Source organism: Solanum lycopersicum, chromosome 2, assembly GCF_036512215.1.
Source record: "Solanum lycopersicum chromosome 2, SLM_r2.1".
Classification (NCBI taxonomy): domain Eukaryota; kingdom Viridiplantae; phylum Streptophyta; class Magnoliopsida; order Solanales; family Solanaceae; genus Solanum; species Solanum lycopersicum.
This window is the reverse complement of record NC_090801.1, coordinates 31240503-31257873: the sequence shown is the minus strand read 5'-3', so window position 1 is coordinate 31257873 and position 17371 is coordinate 31240503.

Below are 17371 nucleotides of genomic sequence, written 5' to 3'. Positions count from 1 at the left end.
CTGGTCTAGAAAATCTTAAACATCTAAAGTAAATACTTTGATCATACCAGTGTCAACATCTTGGGAATTCTCCTTCTCTTGGAAACTAGTGATCGCATGAAGGCGGTTTGCTCCTCTGCTAGTACCGGAAGTAACTTCTCTAGGTGCAGCCCTGCCTGGTGGAGAAACTGATGAAATTGGGCTTTATTGGCTGGATTTCCACTACCTTGCTTGTTCTTAGGGCACTCTCTCATGAAGTGACCCTCTTGACCACACTTGAAACAACCTTTCTAAACATCACGACATTTACATGGTTGGGTATTACAACACTTAGCACATACAAGAGCGCATTACCTCATTGTGCCACACTACGTTGAGACTGTGTTGATCTAGCTCTGAAGTTCTGTGAATTCTGGCCATGATGCTCATCTTTGTTTCTGGGTGCAGGTTTACTAGCAAATGATGGTGCAGGTCCCTTCTGTTTCTGGAAAGACAAACGATTCACAGTACCTTTATGTTGCCCAGACTCATTCCCTGTCTTACTTTCTTATTTCTGAACTCTTCCATGTCGCTTAGATTTTCTTTCTTAACCTATTGCACATAGACCATCAACCTTAACATATCCATGTCAACTATCAGCATGGTTGCCCTGCCCTCTTTATTTGACGAACAACCCAATCCAGTAACAAACAAAACTCACTCTACACCTTATGTACTTAACCATTTTTGGACTATAACGAGATAGTTGGATGAACTTTAACACATACTTATGCACACTTAGAGAATCCTACTTAAGTGTAATAAATTCCCGTACCTTAGCCTCTTTCAATTTTTGGGGAAAGAATCTCCCCAAGAAAGTTCTTCAGAATAAGACAAACTCGCCGGTGGTGCATCCTCATCTCTACCTTCTTTCCACTGATCAAACCAAGTCCTAGCAACATTTTTCAGTTGATAAGCAGTTAGCTCAACTCACTAGTATCAACAACATGCATCACATCAAACACCTTTTAAAGTTCCTCAATGAAGTTCTCACGATCTTCAGTAAAGCTTGACCCAGTAAAACTTGGAGGGTTCATCCTAAAAATCTCACAAACCCTTGAAGTGTTAGCCTCTTCTTGTCGAGCTCCTATTTTATGCCCAACTTTGTTAGTCACAGCCTGGCTCAAACATTCGTATTGCCTCACAAAATTGAGCATTTGTGACTTCACCTTGAGGTTACACTTTAGGTGCATTTGGTAACCTTTTTTCCACGACCTTATGTCGAGAAGGACAACCTTAGACAGATCTTCGTGGAGGCATGACCATCTAAAACACGTGCAGGCACAAATTAGAGGAAATTATAAAGAGAAAACTCTAATGCATGAAAGAGTGTGAAAGAAATGAGATAATTTCCTAAGTATTCCAGCCTCCTAATTATAGGTGTAGTGCGGTTCACACCGATAACTAGGACTCAACAGACATGGCTTCATATACTCTCTAGGACTCTTGAAATCTATGCTCTGACACCAAGTTTGTCACGTCTTAAGCCTACACTCAGGGCATGGCCGACACTCAAAGACCATTTTTGGTCCCAAGCGAATCCTTAGCATGCTTTTTCAATTGTTTTTAAAGTGAAATTATTCAATTGTTTAAAGGATACTTAGAATGTTTTTAAAGTAAACATTCCACATAGCTAAAATGTCAACTCAAGTCATAGTACATAATAAATGAAAATGACAAGACCCAAAGGGCTAACATCTGACTATCTATGAAGCCTCTAAAAACAAGTGAGATGGATGTTGGGACAAACCCCAAAACATCCTCATAAACTAAACTAGAAAACAATCAAATAGATCCTCTGAAATACAAAAAGGTTCACCAACAGACTCTAAATTGCTCACTAGATCAATGATGCACTAGAATGTCGATCCTTATTACTTGAATCTACATCATCAGACAATGCAGGCCAACCGGCATCAGTACATTGAACGTACAAGTATGCAAGTTGGAATCCCAAACACAACTTAAGCTTAGAAAAAATATGAAGGGAACACTTACCTTGTTTCTTTTCCACTCAGGAATAAAGTAACTTAATATAAAGCAATACGACACATGCAACATATAAAAAGCTTCTAAAACAGTGGAAAACACTAAGTTCATTAAATAAAATGTAATAACAAACTCAACTCTACTTATATAATGAAGTAACATAGTTTTTTGTGGGAGATACTATAACCGACAACCATTATTATGAGCCTAAGTGGTGATACATCGTCTTGCACACACTGTCCGAACTGTCATATACTTTGTCACACACTTAGTAGATCAACACTTTGTTTATGAGAGAAAATATATGCAAAGAAGAAAAAAGCTTCAGTATTAGAATACTAGAAAAAAACTCTTATTTATAGTCATTTTCAGCAAAGGACGCGTCTGTTGGAAAAAACCTGTTAAGACACGTCTTTTTCCAGACTGTTGTGTCTTTTGGGAAGAATAACGACTTTTCGTAACCTTACCGTTACACGCAAATTAAAAATTCCATTACATTAAATTAATTGTGTTAATTAACTAATTAAAATAACATCCTAAATTAATTTATAAGAGAAGGAACATAGAAAAAATAATTAAATTAATGGGTGATGAAATAAATTTTATCCAAAAATATTATCAATCACATCATTTGCCAAATCCAAATTCAAATTCAAAGCCGAGGCCGAGCAAGCGACGACGACGGCGTGAGGGGCACCTCCTTCTTATCTCTTTAAGAAGTAAAGGATGTGTTTCCTAATATAAGGACAATAATTTCCTTTCTTTTACCGATATGGGAGAAATGACTTTTCATGTGCACTTTGCTAATGACTTTTCATTTTCCCTCCAAATTGGTTCCTTCACTTTCCATTTTTATCTTCTCTTTTTCTATTCACACTTTGGTAAACCAAACAATGCCCACATGAATGGGGAATGGATATTATTTAAAACATATTCCTGAAATACTTAAGTGTCTTGTAAGTAAGGATTAATCGCATCTAGATAAGTAGGTTTTCCTTTTAACTTTCCATAGTGAACATACATCGTATATACTCGGTCAATAGGTAGATTTGATATCTTTGAACCGTTGAGCTTTGGTGTATACCTAGATAACTTAAGTCACACAATCGACCCTTGAACTGTTATTAGTTCTCATTATTTTGTTTGTTTCATCCATGAACATATTTAGATTAGTAAGTGCTTAGAGAACTGGCCTTACCGGATTTTTCTCGAAGCGGATTACACTTCAGAATCACATATATTATTTCTAAATGTGTTATCCCATAAATACACTACTGATATACTCTGTATCAAACTTACAAACCATTAAAAAGTCCTTTTTCCTTTATCCTAATTGCTGAACATTGTTTCATCATGAGAATGGACAATAAAATAATTTTTGACAATGTTGAACCATCATTAATGACTTTGTTTTATCTCCTTGAACCTAGCGAGCTATACATGTTTGTTTGGATGATTTCCAAGATATTTTTCCTCCATCAATAGGAAAAACGTATCCACTTGTGGATTTTATTTCAGTTGACCCAGTAATTCAATTTGCACAACTATATCCATCAAGAAGTACTGGATATTTGTTGTAATGCAAAGCATAATTTTGAGTGTCATCTAAGTATCCCAAAACTCTGTTCATTGCGAACCAATCGTTTTTATTGGGATTACTTGTGTATCTACTCAATTTACTGATACCGCAAATTATGTTTGGTCGTGTACAATTCATGACAACATAAAACTTCCCACCACTCTGGCATAGTCCAACTGAAATTGCCTTTCACATTTATTCTTTGCAAGATGAAGTTTCACATCAATTGGGGTTTGGCCCTTTTGAAATTCAAATACTTAAATTTTTCAAGTACCTTTTGAATATAATGAGTTTGAGACAATGCTAGACCGTTAGGAGTTTTGAGAATCTTAATTCCCAATTTCACATCAGAACTCCTAGATCTTTCATATCAAACTTACTAGCGAGCATACGCCTAGTAGCTTTTACATTGGAAATGTCCTTGCTCATTGTCAGCATGTCATCCACATATAGGCATACAATGACTTCCTAATTCGGAGTATCTTTAATGTAAACACATTTATTGCATTCATTGATCTTAAATCAGTTTGACAACATGGTTTGATCAAACTTTCCATGTCATTGTTTTGGTCTTGTTTTAGAGCATAAAGTGACTTAATAAGTTTGCACACTTTCTTTTCTTTACCAGGAACTACAAAACCCTCAGGCTATTCCATGTAAATTTCTTCTTCTAGCTCTCCATTTAAGAATGCAGTTTTCACATCTATTTGATGGATTTCAAGACCGTATACTGCAGGTAGGGTAATTAACATCCAAATTGATGTAATCCTGGTCACTGGCAAGTATATGTCAAAACAATGAAGACCTTCTTTTTTTCTAAAGCCTTTGACAACAAGTCTTCTTATATATTTGTCAAGTTCCATCATCTTTCATCTTCCTTTTAAATATTTGTTTTAAACCCAAGGGTTTGTTCCCCGGAGGAAGATCAACCAACTCCCAAGTATGATTGCTTGGGATTGATTCAATCTCACTATTGATAGCCTCCTTCCAAGAGGTTAAGTCACTAGACAACATTGCTTCCATGAATGTTTGAGGCTCACTTTCAAGAAGGAATGTTACAAAATAAGATACAAATGAAGTAGTTTTCCTTTGATGTTTACTGCCCTTAGACTCTCTTCATTGTCTTCATTCTCTTTTGAGTCTTCTCGGGGTTGTTTAGACCCCCCACTAGATGACTCAAGTCTAGTTTTATACAGATAGATATGTTCAAAAAGTTCAGCATTATCTGATTCCATTACAATATTATTATGAATATCCGGATGTTTGGACTTATAAACCAATAATCGGCACGCCTTACTGTTTGTGTCATATCTAAAGAATATAAAATTCATAGTCTTAGGCCCTCTCTTCACCCTTTTAGGTATAGAAACCTAGACTTTGGCTAGACACCCCACACTTTAAAATATTTCAAGTTGGGTTTTCTACCTTTTCATTTTTCATATGGAATAACATGTGTATTCGAGTGAGGCACTCTATTGAGTTTTCAATTTGCTGTAAGGATAGCTTCCACCTACAAGTTTTGTGGTTAACCTGAACTTATAAGTAAGGCATTCATCATTTCCTTTAAAGTTTAGTTTTTCCTTTCCGCAATTCCATTAGATTGAGGAGTGTAAGGAGTAGTAGTTTGATGGATTATTCTATTTTCCAAACATATTTCTGCAAATGAAGATTCAAATTCTTCACCTCTATCACTTTTGGTCATTTTTATCTTTCTATCCAACTGATTTTCGACTTTAGTTTTATATTGCCTAAATGCATCTATTGCTTCATCCTTACCATTTAGCAAATAGACATAACAATATCTAGTGCAATTATCAATAAAAGTTATGAAATACTTTTTTTCACCATGTGAAGTTTTTGACTTCATGTCATAAATATCAGTGTGAATCACTTCTAAAGGATTAGAAGTCCTTTCAACACATTTATAAGGAAGATTAGCATACTTAAATTCAACGCAAATTTGACATTTTGATTTATCGCACTCAAATTTGGCAAAACATTTAAGTTAATCAGTTTTCGCAAGGTTTTGTTATTAATTAATGTGTCCCAAATGTTCATGTCATAAACATTTAGACTCAACCAAGTAAGAAGAAACAGAATCTTTATTCATATCAACTGCAATTACATTGAGTTTGAAAAGGTCATCACTGAGGTAATCTTTTCCTTCATACATTTTATTCTTACTCATTACTACTTTATCAGAAACAAATACACATTTGACTCCATTATTAGTTAGAACTGGAATAGAAAATAAATAATTTTGCAATTCAGGAACATACCAGACCCTGTTCAAAGTCACCACCTTGCCTGATGTCATCTTTAATAAGACCTTGCCATTTCCTTCCACCTTTGCAACAGCGAGCTTGCGTAAAATAACTTCTCGTCTGTAGGTGTTGGAGTATATGATCAAAATAATTCTTTTTCGCACAAACATGGCATGAGGCATCAGAGTCTATCCACCATTCTCTTGGATTTCCAACCAAGTTACATTTTGAAAGCATTGCACAGAGATCGTCCATTTCTCCTTTGGATTCATCCAAGTTTGCTTGATCCTTCTTCTTCTTGTCCTTCTTGAGACCCCATCATTCAATAGCCCAATGACCACGTTTGTCACAATTGAACCAGCTTTCATTGAATTTTTTCTTAGGAGGATTGCTTTTAGGACCAGATGTTTTTTTTTATTTCATTAATTTTGTGGGATCTTCTACAAAAAAATTTACTCCAGATATTGTTGAATTACCACGTGACCTCTTTTCTGCAGCCTTATTATCCTCTTCGATTCACAACCTTACTATGACATCTTCAATAGTTATCTCCTCGCATTTATGTTTCAAGTATTTTTTGAAGTCCTTCCACAATGGAGGTAACTTCTCAATATTGGCAGCCACTTGAAAGGCAATCACTCACAATCAATCCTACATTAAAGATTATGTGAGTATTAATAAAAAAAACATAATATTTCTAACATAGGCATTAAAAAAATTTATACCTTCAGCAATGAGATCATGGATTATAACATGCGGTTCTTGAACTTGGCTGATGACGGTCTTACTGTCTATCATCTTTTAGTCCAGAAACTTTGTCACAATGAACTTCTTCATTCCAACATCATCTGCTTTATACTTCTTTTCTAAAGCATCCCAAAGTTCTTTTGAGATTTTTACATTGTTGTACACATTGTAGAGATCATCTTGCAAGCCTCTCAGTATATAATTTTTACACAAAAAATTTCAGTGTGTCCATGCTTGTGTTATCAAGAATCATTCTACAGGTGGTGTTTCATCCGACATAACAGGATCATTTTCATTAATGAACCTCGACAGACTCAACATAGTGAGATAGAAGAACATCTTCTGCTACCATCTCTTAAAGTCGACTCCAGAAAACTTTGTAGGTTTTCTCTGTAGGTGCTAAGGCAGCAATTGAATGATTGCGTGCAATCGATGTTGTTGCAACACTCACTGTTCCAACATTTACTTGACTTGAATTAGTCATTTTGTTTCTGTCAAAGATGGTAGATAACATTAGTATGTAAAATAATAATAGTAAAGAATAACAGATTGTTTTTATTTAACGATACAATTTTTATGTTCTTTTAATCGTTAATCAAAACAATTTTAAAAATTTAAACAGAGTAGAAAACTATAAATGTTTTAAACTCCGAAAACCTCAAATACAAAAACTATTACATTTCTTAAGATTGTTATTAACATGTATTAAAGTTACTCAAAATTACAGAAACAGAAAGAAGATGAAATAGACAGAATATACTTCTAATCCGAGTCCACAGAAATTACAGTGTCTCTTTAAGAAATTTAATCCCCTCAGTGTACCGAGGTTACGTATTAATTTCTCCTAAGATAAAATAGATTAATCATGTTAAAGAAGTAGCGGTACCCCAATTTTATATAACTTCAGCTAATGTAAGAATAGTTTTAAGCCAAATAGACTCAGTCGATCGACACTTTGTTTACGAGAGAAAATATATGCAAAGAAGAAGAAAATTTCAGTACTCAAAAACTGGAAAAAAAACCTCTTATCTATAGCCATTTTCAGCAAGATTCCAGACTGTGTCTTTTGGGAAGAGTAAAGAAACTTTTTCAAATGTTCATTACACGCGAATTCAAAATCCCGTTACAATAAATTAACTCTATTAAATTACTAATTAACTAACATCCTGAATTAATTTATAAGAGAAAGGAAATTAGAAAAAAAAATATTAATCACATCATTTGTCAAATTCAAATCCACAGCCGAAGTTGAGCTATGACGACGCAAGGGGGCACCTTCTTCTTAGCTCTTTAAGAAGTAAAGGAGGTGTTTCCTAATATAAGGACAACAATTTCTTTTCTGTTACCGATATGGTAGAAATGACTTTTCATTTTTCCTCCAAATTGGCTCCTTCACTTTCCGTTTTTCTCTTCTCTTTTCCCATTCACACTTTTCTAAACCCAACACATAATAATGAATTTCTTAATTGATAATTATCATCGAAAAGCAAGTACACAAATAGTTATAACTAGATGAAAATGTTAAGTACAGTATAGAGTCAAATTAAGCCTTTAAAATAAGGTTGATTTGAGAATGAATTATTTGAAGTTCATATAGAGATAAATGCATCATTTATTTTTAAAATTTGAAGACTTAATAAATGTAGGTGGCTTTGAACCATGTAGATCTTGTACGTAGTTTCAACAAGATATTGTACAACTAATTTTTTTATGCAATCAAATTTTCATCACCACTAGTCATAATTGTACAACCACAATAATAATCCATCACCATTACCTTCACTATTATTGTCAAGTATTATACCATCTATAACTATTGATAATCACTATCATATCAACTGACGGCTTCCATTATTATAATTATTACAAATATCCATTAAAATTACAAGCTATTGTACTATCATTTCACCAATCACCGCCATTAGCTACTTTGACGAATCACTTCTTACATCACAACCATTACCACTAGTTCACTGCCATCACAATCACACACTACTATCACAAGCGCCAACCAATCACTAAATCATTATCTACCATAACTTACATTCATAATCAATGACTATCATCATCAACACCTTCACCACCAAAATCATCATAATTATCTATATTAGTGCAACCATTACTAAAGGAAAACACCACAATTACCCACCACTCAAACCACCATCTCACAGTTTCAATTTTTTACAAAAAAAAAAATTATTTTTATTTTTTCTTTTAATAAAAAATTAAATAAATATAAATAGTCAAATATTGTGAAGAATAATAATATTACATATTACTACTTAAATTTCATATGTATATTCAGATTCCAAACATTAAATCATTAAATAGAATGACCTGTAAATATAATCTCATCTGCAATTGATATCTGCCTTTCTTTTATTTCGTGCATCTCTTTATGAGCTTTCACCATTTGTTTGCCTCTTGATAACCCATATTCAAAATCTTGGGGTAATGGTCTAAAGGATCATTTGAACTCTCCTACTTTAATTTACCAACACCATCTAGTAAATAAAGAGAACAAAAAATGCACAAAGTATCTCTCTAGATTATAATCGAAATTTCAAAGACACATCTTAACTAAACTAACGTCCTATTACCCTCCTGAATTTTTTTTTAATTTTTTTTGTAATTTTATAAACTTTTCATCTTACGTGGCACACTACGTGACTCCACGCAATTGAGGTGCGTGAGAGATATTTGGATGCCACATAAGCCAAAAAGGAGCACAAAATTACATAAACAATAAGTTCAGGGGGTAATAGAACCTTAGTTTAATTAAGGTGGGTTTTTGCGATTTCAGTCATAGTCTAAGGGGAGTACTTGTGCATTTTCCCTAAAGTAAATAAAAAGTATTACCTTTTGGCTTTATATTTTAACGGAAAAATTCGCAAGTATCCCCTCAACCTATGGCCAAAATCACAGAGACACACTTATACTATACTAAGGTCCTATTACCCCCTGAACTTATTTTATAAGTAATTTTCTTCCCCTTTTCGGCCTACGTTGCACTTTCTTTAAAAAAAAAGTCAACCAGCGTTGGCCCACAAAATAGTGTCACGTAGGCCGAAAATGAATAAAAGATTATTAATAACACAAGTTCAGAGGGGTAATAGGACCTTAGTATAGTACAAATGTGTCTCTGAGATTTCGGACATAGGTTGAGGGGGTACTTGTGCATTATCCCTATTTTAACGCTTAAACTTAGTTTGATCAAACATATATGTTTGTTCCGGGAACGAACACAAACCAAAACATAAATTCTTCCATACACACATAAATTTTGAAAAATATTCTTGAGAACATAATTTTTTGTATAATAAAACATTAAATCGAATCTGATCCCTTTACACAACATAATTAATGCTACACATAACATTCAACATTTCCAAAGTAAATAATCCTATAGAGAGAAAAATCAATGACAAATAACACAACATTAAATAAATTCTATAAAATGAAATTGAAAAAATAAGAGGAAAATTGAACATACCTAACTATTTGATCAGTCGGACAAAGAGAGTGTTACACACAATAGTCTTGAAATATGAGATTTTGTTTGATTCAAAGCTGAATTAATTTATTTTAAATGAATAAATATAAGTTAAAGTATTCCAATCTTATTTATTGTCTATGACTCTAAAATTTGAAAGAAAAAAAGTTGTTCCATTGGTTTCATCAATGGAAAATTACAATAAATATATACATTGTTTACTCCTTAACTTGTAGGGAAATTATTTTTACACACCTCGACATTATCTATGTGAAACTTATTATATACCAAGCTTTTTTCCAAGTCCATATAATACAAATTTTTTGATATAAAATAATTAAAATTTCATATGTCCAAAAATTGAACTTTTTTTAAAAAAAATCTATTTCATGGGGAGATTGAGCTATTAATAGTAAAAATGGTGGAATTTTATAGGTACCCGTGATAGAAATTCTAAAAATGATTTATATCTTTCAATTCAACTCTATCGAAGAAGAAAAAATAAACTAATGATTTTGCTTACCATAAATTGAATCAATAGATTAGTAATAATATCTTTAATCGTTAATTCCAGATTGCGCTTTGATTTCTCTTGGTGTTTGATGATTAAGTGACCATTCGTCCATCCCAAATAAGATACTCAACCTATTACCTATTGTAATAACATTCATAGTCATTTTAATTTGAATTCTCTACATATCTTTTATTTAGTTTTATCATGTCTGTAGTTTCTATATATCATTTGTGACTTGTATAGATAGATAGCCAGATTTTTTATATGATCATATGAATATCGAATAGAATTTTAAATTATGAAGGTTTAAAACGTCACGAGTTGAACCTACACCATAAATGTGGTCGGGACTCGAGAATCATTGTTGGTCCTCAAGCGAACCCTCACTGTGGTTGACTACAAGCGAAAGACGGACTCAAGCATACATAAGCATCAAATTGAAAGAAACATTTAAAATAGCTCATTGAATCTCAAAACTTCACTGCACATACTGAGTATGGAACATAAGTTTTAAATAAAATATATGAAACTGAAAAACTCTCCAAAACATTCTATCTATGAATCCTCTATTGTATAAAGATGAGTGTTGGGACAAGACACATGACTCCTCAAAAGAACTACTACTAACAACTTATAAAAATGGAGTAGTCTGAAAGCAAGGAAGACACACTTATAAATAGACAAGCGGATGCAGTGATCTCAAAAACTCTTGTTGAGGATCCTAATAGCCTTTATCTGCATTATTAAAAGATGAAGGTCAAATGACATCAATGCATTGAATGCACGAGTATGTAATATAGTTGGTCTGATAATAACTAAAAAAAGTACTGCAATAATTAACAATGTACTCAAGCTGAATGTAAGGAAATAAAGGACTAAAATCATTTAAAGCTTAAAAAATATTTTTCATCTCTGAACTTAACATAATAAATCATTTAGAAAAATACATTTTTAACTCTATTGAGAGATTCTCTAACTTAGAACCACCACTATGAGCTACGTAATGATACAACGTTTCGCCCACGCTGCCAGAACTTTCCTAAACCTTGTTGGGATATAGACTCCTCCACTAAGGTCCCGTTTGAATGGGCTTAATAAAAGCAGCTTTAAAAAAGTACTTTTGAAAGTGCTGAAACTTCTTTTTAAAATAAGCAGTTATGTGTTTGGATGAAAGTGCTGAAGTTGTTATGCCAAACGTGAAAAGGGAAAAATGGAAGAAAGAGATGTTAGGGTTATGTGGGTAATTTGGAGATTGTATAAAAATATTAAGGGCAAAAAGATAAAAATGTGGTCAACTTAAAACAGCTTATAAGCTAAAAAAAAAAAGCACCCCTACCCCAGCTTTTAACTTTTTGCTTAAAATACGTTATTTTGAGTATTGCCAAACAACTAAATAAGTCAAAACCCAGTTTTTAAGTCAGTTTGATCAGCTTTTAAGCTGAGCCAAACAGGCTCTAAGTGGATCAACTAAGATGTGCTCAAAAGCAATAAGGAACCATCTAAGAAGTATGATCCTTTACCCATGTTGGCATGGATGGTTTATCAGAGTTGTGGATTGTTTGAACTCTCCTTCATATCGATTCTCAATACTATTTCCAATAATATATATATATATATGTATATATATGTGTGTGTGTGCGCACGCGCACACACACACACACACATATATATATATATGCTCATATGTTCAAGAAAAACATAAATCTTTCTCTTGTTTGAGATAATTGTTCAAATTACTCTCTAAAAGAAGTAATTGCTCTTGAAATAACTTTTGAAATAATAACCCATTTACAAATCTCAGTCTCTTTTATCACTGTAAGAATTGATGTCTTTGAGAATGCATTGTCCCCTTATACTCATACCTTAAAACTCTTTCCCAAAAATATTTTAAAATCATATTATAATATGATTATTAATGACTCAAGAAGTCATAATGAATATACATTGATGGTATATCTAGATACCATAATGCTTAAACATTGATGACATCTCGATTGTTATACTGATCATGTTTTGAAAACACTTTCTCAAAAACCATCTTTACTTCCCCAAAAAACCTCAGTTTGAAAACTCAAGTGTTGGTTTTAAAAAACTTCTCAAAATTTATAACTCAATTCGTAGGGTTCAAGCAAAATTATGGACTTGGACGACTCAACTCAGAAATGTTACTCCCTCCGTTTCAAAAAGAATGACCTCATTTCCTTTTTAGTGTATTTAAAAAATAATAACCTCTTTTCTTTTTTGGTAATATTTTAATCTCAGCTTGTCATGTGGTATGTTTAAAGCCACAAGATTGAAGGGCAAATTTTTACATTTGATATAACTTTAATTTAGGATCACAAAATTAAAAAATCTTCTTTATTTTCTAAAACTTCGTGTCAAGTCAAACCAGTTCACTCTTTTTTAAACGGAGGAAGTAATTTATAACATGTAGCAATGTAATAATTAGGAGTCAAATTTCAAAAATAAATAGGAACTTGAGAACTCAAAATTAACTCATCTCAAGAATACTCGAATATAGGAGTAGAGTTCTAGATTACTCTTTTATTGATTTGAAAGTAGACATAGGCATGAGGACAAACCAGTCCAACACTATGATACCCTTACATACCTAAAAACAAGGTTCTTGAAGAATCTTGAAGAAGAACCTTAATTTGAAGAAGAACGATCAAGAAATCCTTTCTTGAGATTCTTGAGTTAGTTTCTTAAACGTCCTATGGTCAAGGTTAAGAATTCTATTTATGATTATAAGAAAGAATTTGAGTTGGAAATATTGAAACATTTGGAAAGGACTAACTTTGAAGAAGAGCTTTGAAAAATATTTCGAAGATAATCGCTTGAATAAGAACTTTGAAAAACATTTGAAGGTGTCTTGCTTGGCTATCTTATACTTTGATATTCCTTAAAATTTGGTTTTAGGGTTTGAGAGAGGAGAAGAAGGAATTAAAAAGATGGAAAGAGGATTATTTAGGGATTCATAGGAGACTAGGTGTTAAAAGTATGTTATAAAAGTTTTTACAATGGTATAAGGAGAATACAATTACCTTATTTAGAATTTTTACAAGGCTAAAATAGAATTGCACTACATTATTTAGTAAAATGATTATAACTCTTTACTTCGAATAAGGAATGAAGCAAAGTTGATGTCTTTGGAAAAATAATGCAAATACAAAGACCTTCAATTTGATAGGATATGAGTTGGGTAACTATTCAAATTCTAAGAGATATGATCATTTGAAATTGACCAAAGTAAAATCTTACATCAAAACTTAATCGGTAAGGAAACTTTCAACTCAACTTTGTGGTAGGAGTTTCATGTGACCTTAATAAAATATCCAAAATTATTCCCACACTAAAGAATTTGCCTTTACATATATGAATAATTTAAGAATAAATGGATAAGACCTTATATGTAAATAAAGAATATTTTGGGCTGTAGCTTAGATATTTTCAGGTGTTACAATATCTCCCCCTTGGGATCATCGGTCCTCTAATGATGGTTTAAATGAGAATGGAAGGGGAAGGAGTCACTTTTACTATCTTTTGAACTTTCCTACCAGCATAGAGAGAACTGAATCATACTATGAGCCATGAGTGCTTATACAAATAGGTTCATATTATGAGGTTAATATCCATAACTTTATAGATTAAGCTTGACGTAAATGGGCGAAAGTCTTTTCCCCTCATTCTGAAAACTGAACATAGATATGAAATTCTCTGAAGTGTATGAGCATAGCTCATAGACAAAATTGTGATATTGCTAATATCAATAAGTTGTTGTAATAACTTCTCTGGAGGAATACACAAGAGTATGAATGGATTGTTGTACCTTTATAACTCTTTTGGAATATGTAATTATCTCATTATCAACACCTGACTTGATTTCTCATCTTATCATCTCCATTTAGGACTAAAACTGACACTTGAAAACAATGGACCTATTCCTTGATCTCTAAACTGGTCTATATTCCCTTTAATACTCGAAAGAATTATATCATAACTATTAAAATCTCCATAAGTATGTACTAAGACTCTTTCTAGGACCTCTTTCTAAGTTGACTCTATTAACCTCTTCTCATTGGCTTATAAGGTCGCTTCATTCACTCTTTAAGGTTAAAATAATGCTTGCCTCGAACTTTTCCACATTGAAAACTCAAATATATTATCTAGGAACACATGGAAAAACATTAACTTAATTGGAACCTCGTCTGATTACATTTAATCTCGGTACGCCTCTTAACGCTTCTTGTTACTCTCACGACTTATCCATACTTCAATGTCCTTATCTAAAAGTTAGGATCTCTCACTTGTACCACTCATCTTCACAGCAACTAACATCTCAATTTCTAACCTACTTTATATAAAGTCTACAAGATCATATCTCAAGACTCACCCTCATGTTGCCATTCTTTTAATCAAGACACTCATTTCGAATTCAAGCTTAATGTTTATTAATGAACCTAGATATCAATATGTTTTCTTGCTTAGTATACAAACTTACAACTACTAGATAGAAATTAAGAAACACTCGCCTGATACGCTCAAACTTACTTCTCAAATAAGAAATAAAGCGGTTGTATCAAGTAAAGAACCCAACTAATGAGGTTGGGATCTATCCCACGAGGAAAATAGTTCAGACTTAACTTTATTCGATTATAACTATTATTTAGTCAACTATTTCCCTAGAAAACAAAATGAAAAAAAGGGTTTTTATTTCTAAATTAATGAAAATAACTAACTAAATTAAAGTAAACAACTAACAAATTCAAATCTCGGAGCTTAATCAATTAATAAAAGTAACTAGGGCTTAAGTGTTCCCCACAGGTTCCTAACTTGATAATTATAACTATAACAATTATTTCCTAGTATCTTGCATACAAAGTGATAAGTTATGTATCTCTAAATCCTTGGTCCGTCAACTAGAAAATTTCACTCCATACCTTGGTCCGGCTACATGTGTTGCTATAGTAACTCTTACCTTTACCTCATATTAAGCATTGTATTCTATATTTGACTAAGTTATTACCTCGTACCAATCTACACTAGCCTATTAGATAGTGTACACTAAATCTATGTTGATAATTTTTTTTCTATTATCTACCTCCTTGGTCTGGCAAGTAGCATTAAGGCGAGTTCTAACGTTGTCCATCCGTTAAAAAGACTTCTAAACGAAAGAATTATCAATACATGCAAGACACTATTCTAGAATTGTTATTTTAGTTAGATTTTACCTCATTATTCACCCATGGTTCCCACAACCCTAGTTATGGAGTTTAGTTATCCATGGTCATAATCACACTATTCATATATTTAATATAATAATTCATGCACTTAGTTTAATGAGAAAGAATAAAATCCAGAAATTTACTTGATTAATCAACAAAAACACCAACAATCAATTCCATAAAAAGTGTATCAATTACTCAAATTAATTCTTCAATACTTGAAGAAGAGAATTAAAAATTATCGAAAATTCTAACAGTCTAACCCCAAAAATGAGGTTTTTCGAACTATTTATATAAAAATGAAAACCTAATAAAAGAAGGATTTTAATTACTGAAAATATGTCCAAACGTGTCTGAGTCGACGGACCTTGTGATGGACCGTAGTGGTCAAGACGGGCCATCATGGCCTCCGTCGTCCCACACTTTACAAATTCTTCTGCTGCTTTCTTCATTACCCTTAACGAACAGGTATGACGGACCATTCCAAGCACGACGGTCTGTCGAGGGTCTCCATTCCATAATACTTTAACTTCTTGAAATTTGGGTACTGGACTACTCTCTGATCATTACGACGAACCAGCAGGTTAGACCGTCGTGGCTTTGACGGTCTGTCATGGACTTACGTAATCCCACACAAGGTCAAACTTCCCCATATTCCTTCAGCAGCTTCTCTCCTCACTACGATTCAACCTACGGACCGTCACAGACTTGACGGACCGTCATAAGCTCCGTAGGTGGTCTATTCTACATTTCTAAAACTTCCGCGTTCAACTTTGGACAGATTTTAAGCAAATAAGGAGAAACTTAAATAAAATTCAATACAAAAAGGCTTTTAGACACACACTAAACTTAAGGAAAAAGCATTAAAAATACCGTGAAACCACGGTACATCAACACCCTCAACTTAAATTTGTTGTTTGTCCTCAAGCGACGCACTATGACTCACTACAAAATCTTTGTACAAGAGTATCCATATTTTAACTTTCGCAATCATTTGGCTATCAATCCCGATCATTTGCATCATGTTTATGCATGTTATCACTATTAGGCTTGAATTATGTGGAACCAGACCATGACACAGACTCACCACTCACTGACACCTATCCTCTTCAGTTTCTCACCGAGCTGCTAATATTTATGGTGTTGCAACTAGTGTCCTCACTTCAAAACAACATCCTAATATTCACACAATGATTTCAGTTTGAGTATGAGGATTACTTTTCAACACTCACTTTCAGAACAAATTCACAACTCATTCATACATATTGCCATAAGTTCTCCCTTATTTTCACTGCTTTAAGTTCGTCATACAACTCTTAGGATCACGATAGGACTTTCTGAGCTTGTAACATAGGCTCATGGTCAGGTAGGGTATATTTAGGTATACTTTAGTGACTTGTTGCCCTTCTTGACATATCGGCTAAACGTACCACCTTTTTATTATTTTATTTTGCCAAGTTTCTCAATTTTCTTTTTATCTTGTTGTTTTCCCTTTCTTATCCTTATATGTAAGTGACTTTTCTTTTTTCTTAGTCACTTCTG